Source organism: Papaver somniferum, chromosome 9 (genome assembly GCF_003573695.1).
Source record: "Papaver somniferum cultivar HN1 chromosome 9, ASM357369v1, whole genome shotgun sequence".
NCBI lineage: Eukaryota > Viridiplantae > Streptophyta > Magnoliopsida > Ranunculales > Papaveraceae > Papaver > Papaver somniferum.
The window spans coordinates 199762199-199780595 of record NC_039366.1 but is presented as its reverse complement, the minus strand read 5'-3'; positions in this window follow the sequence as shown (position 1 = coordinate 199780595).

Sequence of the window (18397 nt, the reverse complement as noted above, 5' to 3'; positions counted from 1 at the left end):
TAACTTGTCATGTGTCAATGTTGGATCTGCATAAGATGTTATGCATTAAAACAATAAGTGACGCAGGGAATGCTTAACAAAAACAATAACACTTCTTATATGCATAACAAGTTATGCAGATACTCTAAACAATGCATAACAGGTCATGCAGTTATTTTTGGATCTGCATAAGATGTTATGCATTAAAACAATAAGTGACGCAGGGAAGGCGTAAAAACCCTTTTTATGCATAACAAGTTATGCAGATACTCTAAACAATGCATAACAGGTCATGCATTATTTTTGGATCTGCATAAGATGTTATGCATTAAAACAATAAGTGACGCAGGGAAGGCGTAAAAACCCTTTTATATGCATAACTACTTATGCAGATAACCTAAACAATGCATAATTTCATGCTGTCAATTTGGATCTACATAAGATGTTATGCAGTTAAACAATAAGTGACGCGAAGGCGTAAAAACCTTTTATACGCATAACTACTTATGCAGATAACCTAAACAATGCATAACTTGTCATGTGTCAATGTTGGATCTGCATAAGATGTTATGCATTAAAACAATAAGTGACGCAGGGAATGCTTAACAAAAACAATAACACTTCTTATATGCATAACAAGTTATGCAGATACTCTAAACAATGCATAACAGGTCATGCAGTTATTTTTGGATCTGCATAAGATGTTATGCATTAAAACAGTAAGTGACGTAGGGAAGGCGTAAAAATCGTTTTATATGCATAACAAGTTATGCAGATACTCTAAACAATGCATAACAGGTCATGCAGTTATTTTTGGATCTGCATAAGATGTTATGCATTAAAACAATAAGTGACGCATTGAAGGCGTAAAAAACCTTTTATATGCATAACTACTTATGCAGATAACCTAAACAATGCATAACTTATCATGTTGTCAATGTTGGATATGCATAAGATGTTATGCATTAAAACAATAAGTGACGCAGGGAAGGCGTAAAAACCCTTTTATATGCATAACTACTTATGCAGATAACCTAAACAATGCATAACTTGTCATGCTGTCAATTTTGGATCTGCATAAGATGTTATGCAGTTAAACAATAAGTGACGCATTGAAGGCGTAAAAACCCTTTTATATGCATAACTACTTATGCAAAAAGAAAAAATCATATCAAACTGACTGAAACTGCTATTATACAGAATGAAACTAGTTTCATTCTCTAGTCTGACTTCACCAGTTAAGGATGAAACCGGTTTCATCCAGTGATAAATCTGACATAAAAAAAAAATTATGACATCAAAAATAAAAGAAGACGTACCATTATTCGCATTCTTCCCGGTAGCCGCCATAAGACAACCCCTAAATTTTCCAGTTAGGAAAGTTGCATCCAAGAACAGTACCGGGCGACAATATTCGAAACCAGAGATGCAAGCATCGAAGGCTAAGAACAAACTCTTAAACTCGCCACCTTCAACAACTAAAGCATCCCTACTACCTGGATTGTGTTTCTTCACGGCTTCACACCACCATCTCAAGTCAGTGTATGATTTTATGTCCTCGCCATACAATTCCTTGAAACATAATTCTTTACCGGCATGCGCCTGATCGTAGCTCACTTCCAACCCATAATCACTTTTGAGTTCTCTAACAATATCCCTGGATTTCTTGTTGGGATTCTGTTCAATCTGCTCAAATATCAAACTCTTGATAAGTTCGCGCGTAACCGGATCAGCCTTTGTTCCATCACTATAACCAGCACAACATTTATGTTCCCCGTTATAGGCCTTGAGGAATAAGTGACCCTTCACATTGGAAGTCTTGGGAGCTGCATGGAACATCCAGTCGCATTCCAATTTCTCCTTGTAATAACATTCGACCGTATATCGTTCTGGATTGCTCTTGACGACTCTCACCCTGCGATCAAAAAAATGGTTATATTTCTCAACAACAAGACGAGCTTCATCTCGTCCTCCATAAAAATATTGACCAACACCTTTTATAATAAACTCCCATTCATCCGCCTTGCAAGATCTTTTAATTGCCAACTTTCCATTGTATGTACGTTCTTGAGACATGGGGATATCTTGAGAAGAAACAGGCTCTTGAGAAGAAGGAAAAGGTGACTGAGGTAAAAGCAACTCCGTCATTGTAGGTGTAGGAGTAACTTTACTGCTGCTCGGAAGATGACAAGGATTAACCAACTGAGCTCTGCTAGGATCTGGTGATAAACGAAACTCGCTCATCTACTGCTGCTCGGAAGATGACAAGGATTAACCAACTGAGCTCTGCTAGGGTCTGGTGCTAAACGAAACTCGCTCATTCTACTGCTGCTCGGAAGATGACAAGGATTAACCAACTGAGCTCTGCTAGGGTATGGTGCTAAACTAAACTCGTTCGTAGTAGGTTCACGAACAAAATCAGGAGCACAAAGAGGAACACGTTCAAATAAACGAAGCTCCAAGAAAGACAACTGGTTAACAATACACAATGACAAGAAAGAACAGAGCTTCACATCACTGTCAACAACATTGCTTCTCCCCTCATAGTCAAATACAAACTGAATTGAGTTTGGTAAAATGCTATTCCAATAAGAACAGACATGCGCCTTCAACTCATCAACTGTTGACTTCGTAGTAACTTGGTATGGACACGCATCGGTACCCCGGATAACCACACAGAGAAAATGACGATCCATCTACAGGGAATATATAAAACAAATATAAATGAATCTGGATGTATTCAATTGACAATAAACAAAGACAAAAATAATATGTAAACAAATAAGCAGCAGTTACAAGCATACAATGTGACCACCAACTGCATTCATACAACCCATACTCCAACATCTCTTCCACTCTCTCAACAACCATTATAATCTCGCTACAGCAACATCTCCTAACGCAGATGTTCTCCTCCCTGGAATCCAGATTTGCTCATCACGAATAAACGAACATCTGTGTACAATGCCCTATAAATTAACTAAAACCAAAAATGGTTTGCATCTGTGTACCATCAAAGTACAATTTTGGCACAATGTACCACCAAAGAAGTTGTCATAAATTACTATGTACTTCTACGACTACGAGTACTGCTCTAAACAGTTCCATATAATACTTTCTCCTTCAGCAAGTTACTATGTACTTACTAGCAAAGTTCTATTTCCCTTAAGCCTCTAACACTCAACCAAGTTATCATCAGTAAATACCCAAAAAAACAAGAACCAATCAATCAATCCAGAGTTCATCACCAATATTGAAAGTAACCAAAAAAATACAAAAAAAATGTGCATAACCAGTTATGCAGATGCATAACTTGTTATGTGGCACAAAAATAAATGTGCATAACCAGTTATGCAGATGCATAACAAGTTATGCAGTACAAAAAAAAATGTGCATAACTAGTTATGCAGTACATAGCTGAGATATCATCATCAAACATTTTCAAGGTCAATCCCAATGCTACACCAAGAGCTGCAAGGTGGGACTTTGCAGCAATGAAGAAAGCAATGCTCAAGAAGCATATTTCAAGCTTAGAGGTACTTGTTTTATGAACCTTCAGAATAAATGTATATTTCAAGCATATGAAAGCAAACATGCAGAACTGCATAACTTATTATGCATAACTTGTTTAACTGCATAAAATACGAACATTGTTTAACTGCATAACATCTTATGCAGATCCAAAAATAATTGCATGACATGTTATGCATTGTTTAGAGTATCTGCATAACTTCACGTAAGATGAATTCATATTTTTGAAAGTAACATAAGCATCAACAACTGCATGCATAATCTGTGGTTGTGTAAGGTATTTTTGATTCCAATTGCTCACAATAACATCTCTAGGTCTTTCAATAACATCTCTGTGGTTGTGTAACGTAAAGGAGAAATCCTAATAATAACCTAAACCCAAAATTGGTTTGCATCTGTGTATATTGCATTGAAAATAAGATTACTAAACCCTATAAAACATGATTCGAGACAAACCCAAATAATGTCACATAATCAACTAAACCCTGGATATTCCAAATCAACAACTAAAATCAAAAATTAACAAATATTAATCTTCAAATTCATAAAAAATCATCAACAACGACAGAGAAACTTCAATTGGACAAAAACCAAATCAAAATTATTTCAATTGAAATTTACCTTTCGACGCTAGTAGATGAAACTTCGATTCAACAGTTGAAACTCCAATTGAAACTTCGATTCAACAAATTATTCAACAATCATCAATCACCATGATTGATCAACCAGATCTGAAAAAGACACGAGCTCTGAAACTTTGATCGAATTCTGCAGGTGAGGAATAAACGAGCTCTGCCGGGACGGGGAGGTTTTGAAAATAGAAATAAATTCTCTTTGAAAAGAAAAGTTTAGAAGGTTAGGGGTATTTTAGGTAAGACATATTTTTTTATTTTAATTTTCCTGGGCCAAATATCCAAATTGGCTATATAAACAATATATTTCTGATATTTGGCTATATAAACAGTATCAAAAGCTAAGAATCTATTTCACCCAGGAATTTTGTGTTTTGGTCTTTTTTGACCAATTTTGTGAATAAAAAAAGAGCTTTTCTTTCTTTTCTTTTCCTATTTTTTCTTTTTGAATATAATTAATTAAGCAGGAAGCGCCTGGAAAAGAAAACTCTCTTTCTTTCTGGAAAAAAAAAAGAAAAAAATATATAAACTTAAATGTCGGTTGATTACCTGCACAAAACAATTCGATATCTTGATATTTTATGAAACCAAAAAACAAAATGAAAGAATGGCAATTATCTCTTTTCTCCATTTGCTAGGATCTTTCCTTCAATAAAATGTACTTTTATTAGCCAAGCATATTAATCCTTGTTATGTTCGTGGTCTGTTACCGATACCAGATTCTCAACATGCAAAAGCTTCTATATTCCATTTGTATTTCGCAAAGTGTTGGATCCCAGTAACCTGAAATTTTTGACTCACCAAGTCATATGAAACTAAACAACAACTCTGGTGGTATGGATATCCCCCACTTGTTACGAATAAAACTTCACCGTTCTTGAATTCCCATAGCAATTTCACATGTCTTATGGACTTCCCAACGAACAATTTAGTCCATGGATCAGTCAAATTGTAATCCTTCTTCACCAATACTTGAATTTTAGAATCACTGTACGGTCGTATTATGCAAAGGCACCCTCCTAAAACACGCAATGTGTTGTAAACATAAAATCCATAATTCAATAATTCATTGACTGCTACTTCTTTGAAGTTTTCAACATGGATATCAAAAGAAACAAGACAGATTTGATAGGACTCGAGTCGTCTCTCTATCCAGTGAAAAGCTCCATGAGCAAATATAATTTCAGCCTTATCAGTTGCGATTTCGTAAGGAAAGATTTTTGGTAAGGTTTTCCATGAATTCGATTCTTTTGTAGAAACTTGAATTTCAAAACCATGGGTAACACCACGTTCAACAATATGAGATTCAGATCTACTTACCACAATGATCTTGTAATCATATGTGTGGGAATTATAACTACCCCCATATGTATGACTGTATTCGCTACTTATGTCATAAACTTCTTTTCCAAATTTAGCTTTCGGGATTAAAATTTCTTTGAAATCTTTAGTGTATGGTTTCCAAAGACTATTCCGATGCCTTCTTGTTTCATTGTTACTCATCAAAATCAACCCGTTACAAGAACCCACAATTTCAATATGTTTTAGACTTGTATCTTGGAATGGATAATTCATCTTAACATACTCACACCGGCCATCTTGAAATGCTATATATAATGATGATGATTTTGTTATATGCATGTAAAATTCATTGATAGTACTCTCTTCTATTGAAAAACAGTATAATTTTTCCGTGTCAATGCTGTGTTTAAGACGATTTTCCAAAGTATCAGGGTCGTTGAGTAAGTTTTTCAATCGTTTGCAAATGCACCTGAATATACATATTGATTTTGCATGTGACATTAACAGTATTGTTGGAAAAATTGAATAAAATTTATGATGCATTATTTACACCAAATTGTGAAGGGTTGTGTCTACTAGTAAAACCCTTTTGATTTGAATTGGAGACTTATCCCAAGAGACATGAATCTTCATGAAAGGGCTCTTTCCAAGAGACATGACTCTCCGTGAGGAGACATGACTCTCCTAAGAGTCATCTATCAAGTATATATAAACCCCACTCATGTTTCATTCTAATTATAAAAGAAGCACACACCAAAATCTGATTTCACTTGCATTCATTGTTGTCATAGTATTGAGAGATAAACACTAAATTTGGTTTGCCGTTTTCTTGAGTTTGGAGTGCTTTACGCGAGGAAGAAAGATCGTTGTATCCTGGGAGACATTTCGCAAGTAAGACCTGTTAACACCGGAGTGGGACGAATTTCGTCTTAAGGAAAAAGTATTCAATACTCGTACATAGTTCCTTTAATATTTTTATTTCTTTGGTTGTCGTGATTCAGGTCAACATCAGTTGCATAGAAGAAAATATCCAACAATGTCATCAACGATATCTCCTGGGAGGTACTTTAGCATCATCCTTTTCTTAATCTTTTCATCCTTTCTCTTTGTATTTTTCATAAAAGGTTTTTGTTTTATGTTTTTGCAGTTATCTTGCACGACAACTCACCTTTCTAACCTCTTGAAGATTATCATGAGATTGAAATTTATATTACTAGGGTTTGGGGATTTCTGTGATAAGGAGGCGTATTTTTTTTGTTTTCTTAATTTTGTTTGATAAAAGCATACCAAGTACATCTGATAAATCGGAAAGGGAAAGGATATTGTTCTAACATAGATCTGACCATAATAGTGATACCCAAGTTGTCTAGTACCCTTCATTACAACCACTGTATTTGTATGCACCCAAAAGTTTCCACTAACCAATACATCAATTTACACATTATGTATACATGACACAAGAACAAGGAACCCAGATTCGAGTACCAAATTCCCGTGTTCAATCACCTTTTTGTCACGTGGAGTATGGTAATTTCCAATTTGAATTTAAATTTTGTCGAAAAAAGAAAAGAAAAATTGAATTCAGCTCATGGGTATCATTCTACCCTCAACAATTCTAATTATGATTATATCCGATGAAAAAAATTCACCTAAAATAATGAATTCAATATCAAATTTTTTCTAAAACACAAGACAAAAAGTTACTAGTTACGAGAACAAAAATGATTTGCATAGCTGGGATAAAAAGTAGTGTACTTCTACGCCCTAAAGGAAAATCATAAGTTTCACACGGTTCACATAAGAACGTGCAATTGGGTGATATAATTTACTATCCCCATCCAATAGTGTATGCTAAGGGGTGTTTTTTGGGGGCAGAAATATTAAACCCTTTGGTTAATTAAAAAATAATATGAAAAGTCTATACTACTCTTCCTACAAAATAAAAACTAAAAACTAAAAATCAAAATACCAAATCAGTATCCCCCCGTTCGGTTTCGGCACTCTTCTTAAGTTAGGGTTCTGGAAAACAAAATTCTTCATTCGTTCATCATCATCGATTAATCGTCGATTCGGAATTATCTTCGTTGATTACCCGAATATATAACCATTCCTCCACGAAAGAAACCCAATCCCAATCTGGAATCAAAATCAGATGTTCAACAAAAACAACAACAAAGGATTGCTCGGATTGCTCTTGAGGAGGTAGAAGAAGAGGATTCAGATTATCAAACTCTCGAACAAATGACTTCCATGAGAAGGTCAGTGCTTCTGAATTTTTATATAAGTGTTCTAATCGATTTAAGGCAGTGGGTTTAGGTTAGAGTCACGAAGCCTAACTCAAACAGTTTAGTTACAGTCAATGCCGGCATTGCGATTAGTATGAATACAATGCCGGTACCAGTTTATGGCGTTAAATTTAGAATGAAGACCATGCTAGTATCAAGTTTCGACATTGAATTTATTATGAATACTATGACGGTTACAAAACTAAAATCACCTGAAACTGAATGGTTAGTCCCGACATTGAAATTATGATGAATACCATGCCAGTAATTTGTTACGACATTGTGTTAAATTTTTTCGACTATGCCGACAGTGCTCTTTTGGTATACAGGAATATCCTAGGAACTACCTAACACTACCGACATTGAGATTAGGATGAATACTATGCCGGTTTAAGTTATGACATTGTTTTGAATTTTTACGTTTATGCCGGCAGTGCTCTTTTGGTATACAAGAATAACCTAGGAATTACCTAAGACTACCGGCATTGCTGGCATTTATTCACCAATGCCGGCTTCATATCCCTGCATAGTTTTTTCGTTAAATTACAATGTCATTTTTTAGTCTCGGCATGGACTTTATTTCATGAACCAATGCCGGTACTGATGATTCTATGTCGTTCTTCAGTATATATATGCCAGCATCAAATATAATTGTGAGTTGTCTTATATTTATTTCGTGTTTCTTTTGATATAGGGCTAAAGTAAAGGAAGCTAAGTAAGGAAATGCTAAAGATGTTGGCATTAAGAAAAGAAAAAAGAACGTTCTTGGTACTCCTGATTCTCTGCCTCCTCGAGGGAAAGAACAGGGTCAAAAAGCGTTTGAGGACAGACTCTATAAGAGGGAAAATTTGGGAGAGTGATGATGACCGACGAAAACTCGTAATCTGTGAATGTACTAGAACGTTTGAGGACGATGACCATGATGAAGAGGAATCCTAGGAAGAACATAATGAGGTTTATCCAAGTCAATTAGCAACCGAAAGCGAAGTTTTAAAGGAAGTTGGTCGGCCAAGTAAACAACCGACACAAGGTGAAGGTGATGGGGATCAAGAGAAGAATAAGGTACTCAAAGTAAAAGTAAAAGCTTCGTACCTTCCTCATACTGATGACATGATACCTGACCTTGATCGTGGTAAAATTTTGGGTGAAGCTGACAATCCGGGAATACTATTTGGCTACAAGGACACGTGGGATCGTACTATCTATCAAACCTATGTAAGAATTTTTATCTCGTGCATATGTATTGTTTTGTATTTATGTAAAATCTCTTAATTATATTGTCTCATGATTGCAGGATCATAAAAAAGTTGTGCGTGTTTGCCGACACCAAGCCGCGAATGATTGGCCTTTGAATAAGGAATGTGAAGAGGTCCGGAAATTAGTAAAGGACTCTGGGATAAATGCTTTGGTTGAAAATTATGTGAAGTATGATTCTGTGACAGTCAATTGCTTCGTAGATAGGTATCATGATGAAACTGATACCATGCACTTCCCATTTGGGGAGATGACCTTGATCCCTGATGATGCTCAGAACATTATACGTTTATGGGTTACCGGCAAATCAGCTGCAGAAGGAGATAAGTGTCCGGTCCTAGAATGATCGAAGTTACACGCTCTGACTAACAAGATGTTTGGGTGGGACTATAAAACTTCTTTGGAAAGATTCTATGTAGCTAAGAATGTTAGGACAAAGACCATCATACTGAAGTTTCTTAAGGAAAATTTTGAAAAAAAACGTAAGGAAAGAAGTTTGAAGGATGGATGGGGGCCCGCACAAATTCGTTATACAGCTACTTTCTTGGGCACTAAGGTATTCCCTGACGCTAGTGGGAACAGGGTGAGTGCAAAACTACTTACCATACTTGGATCCGTTGGAAGAGGTCTATAACTATTATTGGGCCACCTTTGTAATGGCACATTTGGTGGCGGAGATGAGAAGGGCCTCTAAGGCTGTTACCAACCAATTTGTCGGGAGTTTCACTCTACTCTAGGTAATTTGTTTTTTTACAACTTATGTTCTTATATATATTGTTAACATGTACCCTTATTATTAGAAGAAAAAAAATTACTCCTTCTTATATGTATCATTCCACATTGGCATAGGTGTGGGCTTATGAACGCTTCCCAACATTGTTCACGAACTACACATTCTTGAAGATAAGAAAATTTACGATCCCGAGGTTCCTATTTCTAAGAGATACGAGTTCAGCAACATTCTGAAGCCCGGTAACAATCGTCGACTGACAGATATGAGATTTGCTCTGGACGCGATGACTACCAAATAGGTTGTGTTCGACCCTTACAAGGAAGCTAGAGAAAACCGCCAAATTTTGAGGTTGAATAATGTTGTATTTTACAATCGACCGTTGTTCTACCCAAAGGAATACGTTATGGTTGATCTTCGACGTGTGATGTGGAAACTTGGATATAAGCAATTACCTAATTTGGAGACAATATCTTTTCATAGGTACGTTATTGACTATGAATGTTGCATTTCAACTTCCTTAAGGTTGAGGGTAGAGTATACACCAAATCCAGAACCAACACATTGGAGGGATACAGAACCATGTCGTTTGGTAGATATTAGTAATTGGGAGAATGCGGAAAGCGGTGATAAAACCCATCCCAATTACATGTTGGATTACCTCCAATGGTCACATCCTTTGTTGTGCGCCCAGATAACGTCAAAGTTCCACCCCAGAAAAACCCTCACGTTCCAACTCCTACAGAGGCATCACCTATAATGGCCGTACTTGAGAAGACCATTGGATTTCTAGTAAATATTGTTAATTGCTTTGTCGTTTAATGTATACACAATCTTATATTATCATATATATACTAATTATTTATTTGATGTATGAGCGATGTTGGCTTGGCAAGTTGAAGAAGATGTTTGGTTGCAAGAACGAGAAAGGAGAGGTGTTATCCTTTGAAGAAATGAAGGAAGTTGAGGAAAAGCTTGATAAAATGGAAGACCCTAATGCAAGAGCTTTGTTCGGGGAAACGAGGAAGGTCGTCTCCAAGAAGCAAAAGACCAACTGATATAAGATTTGTGTTTGTGTTTCTTCATTTGGATTGTGGTTGTTACGTTTTGAACAATTTGGAACTTGTTTTTATTTGTAACTCATGATGAACTCTTTAGTCGTTTGGTTTATTTTAGGTTTACGATAGATGGATTAAAAACATTTAAACATGATTTAGTTGTTTGGTTTATGTTGAACATCTTTAGATTTCTAGATTTTTTTTTTGTAAGTTTTCTTTTCACAACTGGCGGCGACATTGATATCTTTAGGTACGCCAATGCGGGCAAGGTTTCTGTTCTTGTTAAGTAATTATACTTTCATGCCGAAACTAATTCCGGGTTTCAATGTTTTTCTAAAACTATGCCAGTAATTAGGGATGAAAGTCACAAAATTCCTGTATACAACTTGGACCATGTCGGCATGGAATATTTCTTGTATCTACGTCGGAAATACGATTTTTTAAAACTTGGAGAATTTTGCAGAATATCGACATGGTAAATAAGATATTTTTCCATGCCGGCATTCTGTGCACCCTTCAGAAAATTTGGTTTTCAGTATATCGGCATTAGTTTGGATAAACAGGACAATGTCGTCGCACTATGATTACAGATAATTTACGAATGCTCTTTTTATTTCATTCCTAGATAATCTATTACATTAAGTTTGAAACTTTAAATTAAAAAATACTAAAAATGTGAATGGAATACTTTTGGTTTAATATGATCTCCTAATCTATTACCATCCGTTTTCAACAATTACGGTATCTTTGAGCCTTTCCTGAATATCTTCGAAGACATCATCTGGAAGCTCGGTATCAAGGACAATCTTTATTTGTTCATCTTCTCTTTCAACATATTCCTTTCCCTTCATATAACATCAATCACACTCATCAATCATCTTTCATTTTTTCTTGCATTTGTCTCTTGATTCCGATAGTGGAACAACATTATCTAACCATTGAACCTCTTCACATTTTGGGTGATTCAAACACCTTAGAAACATTCTTCCATTTTCATTTTTAAGCATCATCAGTTTTTGCAATCCAAAACTGACGTGTCCCATCACATTTTCTACACTTCGAATAAATAAATGGACAGTCTATGGTTAAATGAGAAGGTGACTTGCAAATTTGAACTGCAATGATTATTCTATAAGAGAAGATTATATTAATGATACGTCATGTAGAGAAGATTTTAAATGTACATATAGTATTAGTAATGGTGGATCTACTTAGTTTGTAGAGCTTGATGGTGGTTTGCAAATAGATCTTGGCGTTGTCGTTGTGTTGTCGCGATGCCAGCATTTACTGCAGATTGGTCCAAACTATATATAAAAAAAGATCAGCTACCAACATGGAGTTTGAATAGTACTTTACACCGAAAACCGGTGCCGACATCATTTTATCTATATTAACATCAATGCCGGCATTGGTGCTTTAAAAAAAACTAGATGTTTAGGTAATTCTCTACACAAATAGAGCTAATACTTGAACCCAATTGCCCCAAACTCGTGTTATATATATATATATATATATCTTTAAGACTCTTAACTTATGTAACCCTAAACCCTAGAATAATAATTTATCAATAGCTTATTATGGAACCTACTTCCACATATAACAAATGGTATCGTTTGAATCCGAGGAAGATTTAGCAATCACCCAAGCATGGTACGCCACAACACGAGTTGGAGTTACAGATTGCACTTCGTCCGAGTCCATGTGGGTGAATATTTTTAACAAATCTAGGCACGATTATAGGAACCCGAAAGGAAGAAGTGTTCAATAAATCGAGTAACGACACGACATCATCCTAGATGCGGTGGTTGAGTTTTGAAAAATCAAACACCGGATTGCGCTTGCTAACCACAATAGATTGTCCCCTCAACAACTCGTAAGTATGTTTATGATTTATTCGACACAATCCACTCTTTTTCAATTTTTATGTAACAAAATAAGTTTGTGTGTTATTTTTTTAGCACGAATCCGTGAAAGAGCGTTATTTAGAGGAAAATGGGAAAGCATTCACGTTTCATGAAAACGTGAAATACATGGTAAACAAAGTTACGGAGTACCACCAGCTGGGTGAATTAGAGACGGATTCTTCGTAAGAAGATTGATAGGTTTATTGGTTTTTTTGTTAGGTTTTTACACTAGTTTTTGGGTACGGTTTTTCCGGCATTCTATACACCCTTCAAAAATTTAGGTTTTCAGAATGCCGGTATTAGCACGTCCGTAGAAATGTCAAAATATCATCTTTAGATTACAATTCAAACTTCAAAAAAAAATGTTACGTATTAGTGAACCATATATATCTAAATTAATCATCATCGCTTCCACACAAATGAACTAGTATGTTCTCTCGGGTAATTGATAGGGCCAACGCATACCAAAGTTGGTGGTTCTCCTCATTCAATTTCATCCATTCCTACGAATGATTAGGAAATATGACCTTGTTTTTAGTCAACGCACACACCGGTGGCAATGGACAATTTTCCTTGAGTTTCAAAATAATGAAATGATTCTCTTTCACGAACGCCAAAACAATTATTCTCTTCTTAAGAGATCCTTCGCACTTTTGCCACTTTGGTGTATATGTTGCTTGGACGGTGGGGACAAAATAATGAACAACACAATTAAATGTATCCGCCACTAGATGCCCACAAACCACCATTCTCATCCAATATTGAGTAGGAAGGAGATTCATCTCGTTCTCGGGCCCTAATACTCGAGCATACAAACTATCAAATCTTCATCATCACCAAACAATTGCTCATAAAAGCTCTTCTTTTTAACAAGTTGAGCGGCTATCCTCATTCTAGCGTATTGGGTGGTGTCATCCCTTTACTAACCGTCGTTTCAAAGATTTCAGTCACGACATGATAGCCACAATTTCCATCTCCATCGACATCATCCATATATACAATATACTCGCGAATAATCTCGGTAAGTTGCTCTATATAAGACTCTATTTTGGTATGGTAACTTCTAATGGTCCTACTGTTGTATTTTTGAAAGTGGTAGTAAAAGTTCGTTGCTCGGACTTGTAAAGATTTAAAAATGAAAATATATACACAATATTTGTCACAATGGGCGAGAGGTACTGGGACTAGGATTCCGCCAATTTCATTTCTTAAGGTTCAAATAATAATTCTTTTATCAATAATAGCTCAAAAAATATATTAAATATATCGACTCTAATTTATTGCCAAGATTGATTCTCAAAACATTGATTGTAAGTCCTAAGCATGATGTATCAAAACACTTAAGCCAAGCATACATCATCAAATTAAATAACAACCAATTAATTCAAATCATATTTCAATTTTAAATTAATGCAAAAGTCATAAAAAAGAATTAAATGAAATTACCCCAAGTATGAAGTTTGGCCTCCTCCGTCGTCCCAGTGTTGGGTTTTAGCTCATCATAGTAAAAATGCTCTCAAAATAATTATTTATTGCTCAAAAAGTTGTTTACAAATGATAAAAATGAGTAAAACAATTGAACAGAAAAATCGCAACAGAAATAACTGTTGCAAAGGCGCTGTTCAGCTGTTACAAAAAGAACGATAAATGGTAACTGCTGTTGTACGAAGAACTACGACCCACGAGTGTGCGTCTTAGACACTGTTGATAAACGACTGCTTCTGCGAGTCCGTTCTTCGTGTTCTTCATCTTCATCAATGGCAGCAGCAGCAGCAGAGAGAAATCATGGTTCTCGATCTGCAGCGTTCCTTCTCTCCTCCCAACTCTCGACAGCCCTTCCCTGTGATAGTATCAACCTATTTATACACCTAATCCTCATTGAATCTCGCCATAACTCCTCAAAAATCTTCACAATGAAGAAAAATATTTTTGAGAATTATTTCTTATTTCTTCCTCTGTGTACGTTAATTGTCTTGGAAATCTTCATAAACTGATTGATACGCATCCTAGGAGAATATATGGGCTTAACTACACAAACATGCAACATCTTTTACGTGATTTTCTTTCCAAAAATGAGACGATATTCTTTTCTCTGTTTTGATTGGGAATTGATTTTCTGGACAAATTTGATCGATCCCAACCACCATAATATCTTCATATACTCATATCACATATACCCATTAAGTCTCAGCTCTTTAATCTCGTTAAAACACCTTCAAATGTCGAATTGAAAATCTGCCAGTAAAGGAAAGAATTTTCCCGCCAAAACAAATTTTGAATTTCGAAAGAAGGTCGCCCCTTATCCAGTGGTCGCCCCTTATCCAAAAGCGAGAGTCCGAATAACACTTGTCCTCCGGGTGCCAAAATCAACTTTTCGAGCCGAATTTTCTTAAAATATTTATTTCCAAAAAAAATACCTACAAATACATAAAATAACAAAATTAGTACAAAATCGAGTGCCAACAATACGGACATTGAGGACAAATTAGACACAAAAATGTGTCTATCACCTACCTGTTTTAGCATCCTTATACATCTTCATGTTACCATATTTTAGCTTTAATATCTTCAATCCATCATCTGCAAACTCTAGACTTTCAATGGATATAATATGTGATGGGAGTGCGTACTTCCTTGGCCTACCCCTTCGCTTTGGAACCGAAACTACATCAACTTTGATGGTTTCTACGGAGTTGTCACCATCATGTTATTGTTGACTAGACATGGGTCACTTACCTTTTCTAACACTTATCTTAGGTATGGCTTCGGAATTTTCACCTTGATGTGCTTGAATTGATGTAGGAATCTTCGTCGACCTTCCCTTTTTATTTGCAACCACCGCTCGATCAACTATGGGTGTGGATTCTGAATGCTCACCTTGTTGTTCTTTTTCACTTGATGTTGGTACCTTTGTCGGCCTACTCCTTTTCTTTTCAACCACCGCTCCATCAACTATTGGCGTGGCTTCGGAATTCTCACCTTGTTGTTCTTTGTCACTTGATGTTGGTACCTTCGTCGGACTACCCCTTTTCTTTCCAACCGCCGCTCCATCAACTATGGGTGTGGCTTAAGAATGCTCACCTTGTTGTTCTTTGTCACTTGATGTTGGTACCTTCGTCTGCCTACCCCTTTTCTTTGGAACCTCCGTTCCATCAACTTTTAGTGTGGATACGGAATACGCCGTTTGTTGTTGACTTGATAGAGGTTCTTTCCTCGGCATACCCCTTTTGTTTGGAACCAGGGATTCCGTGAACCTTGCTTCTGAAATCTCACCCGCGGTTGGATCTCGTTTCTTACTTGCCTCAAGTTCTTATTCACGTTGAATCATTTCTTTCAATTCTTTTATTTGTCTTCTTTTTGCCATTTTAGTTTGTGGTCTACCGGGAGGATCTCCCTTTGTTGGCTCTTAAATTTGTGCTGTCGATAAGCGAGTAATTATTCTTAGTTGGCTCAAAAAGACTTTCCGGATAGTCGACTTTCCACGTGAGTAAGCTTCGAAGAATTCCTTTGCTTCGTTCGTACCCCATGGTGATTGTCCGGAAGCTTCCATAGGGGGAGTGGTGAAAGATAGTTGCTTCCAAAACGGATCAATAACCTCAATAGGTATCACTTTTTCAAACTCACAAGCATATGATGACACGGAAGGCCCAATGAAGACATGTCGGGACAAATACACATATCACCCGGTTTGCCGTAGTTTATCTCTTTTACAATTCTATCATCATATGTTTTATTGCTCACTGAGACACGTTGAATTCTATTCCTCGTGTCAACTTACCATATGGAAGATATTGAGTCATCCTTTCCATTGAGATTTTCTCAAAAACCTTCTTGATCCTCTCGATATCACTCTTGAAGTATTGCTCCATTGCCTCGATGACCGTAACCACGTTTCCTTGGTTGGACTCGATGAGATCCTTAAATATCCCATGAGTGGACTCCGCTATACTAGTTGCTTCATTCTCGTAGTGTATATACCGGTTTTTCCATGCACACACAAATTTTTCCTTGTACTTATCCAACCATTGCTTCCGACAATATGAGACGGCACTTGGATGCACTTCGCTCCAGTTGGCAATAAACATGTTCAAATTATTTTCGTATGTATCCTCGGTAAGAGACCGATAAAATTTCTCCCAATCTCTTTGAAATTCCAACCACTTTTTATGATTTTCATCACGTTCTTTGTCCACTTGCTCTTTAATCTTTCCTCTTTCATCTTCTTCTTATTCGGGTGATAGTTTTTTCTTGTGAACGTCTTCCTCTAGTTGAACAATCATTCTCTTCTTAATATCCTCCTTAGTGGGTTCAAACAAAGCAGGACAAAATTTTATCACATTTTGACGTATATGATATGTACATAAGAAATTTTGTACATCCGAGAAGACGTTGGATATTGCATTCATTAATGCGCCATCGTTATCGGTTATGATGACCCTCAGAAGATGATTTTCCCGGAAGAATAATTTCATTTATCTTAATGCCCAATTATAATTATAATCCTTCTCGTTTTCCATAAAACACCAAACTAATGTGAATAATACCTTGTCCAATGTTTGCCCCAGGATGTTGAACAACGACATATTGTTTTTGTTTGTCTTGTAGGTGAAATCCATCATAAGAATACCAAAACATGTTTGACCCAATTTTGCAAGCAAAGGATCCAAAATGAATATTTGAAGGGGCTTGTTGTCCGTCCCTCTTTTGATGATACGCGTGTAGTTGTGATCCCAAGCTATCTTCTCAAATTCTTGCATAACACTCCTACCTTCCCATTGCACATAACTAATAGTTGCTTGTGTGCTATAAATTGTACTTAGAGAAGAAACGTTCTTCCGATCCTTTTCCTTGAAGACTCTGACAATTTTCTTGATTTGATACATGCTTTGGTCAATCTATTTAAGTCCTCCATTTCATGAGGTTTTAGCTACGCATCTAGGGAGTGGCCAACAAAATCTTTCGGATCCTGGTGGTTATGGCGGCCAAACCACACCTCACAATATCATTCCTTGTCTCTTAAATGGAATACAAGCTTAAATGGGCAGTTATCCTTCCTCATACGAGTCTTGTATACCCTATTAGTCTTCTTTGGATATACATAACCCTTTCTCTTGTGGCTATTCTTCTCCTTGTATACCCCACTTCTCTCGCAAGCCATCTCATAACGAATCTTTGAACCTTGAGTATTCCCTTACCTACACACACATGTCCTTAAGAGCTGTCTCTTTAGTCCAAACAATTGCTTCCTCTTTATGTATGTCTTCTTGGAGGTACCGACATGGTAATGTTAGAATTGAACCGTGCCGGTATCATATTTCGTGGTAGGTAAAAAGTAACTTTCGTACCAGCATGATTTTTTGGTCGAATACTATGCCGGCTTGCATTTCAAAATGAGGGATATTATTGGCCGACATGGACGTATCATGAATACTATGTCGGTAATATTGCTGTCGGCATTGTATTCATACACCTTCCATACCAGAACCAAGCTATTCAGCTGCAACAATGGTGGATCCAAAGAATCAACACATTTGCACCTTTAGTTGAGTATTGGGAGTGTTTGTGTGTTGAACTTGTTTACTCTCTTGGGTTAGTTCTTCACGAAACACTTGATGCTCATAAAATTCATGATCCAAGGGTGTTGGTTCCACAAATACTTGCAATTGTGAGTTGTTGTCATTAGCAGAAGATTCAAGATATGCTCCTTTTTGTAGTTGAGCTA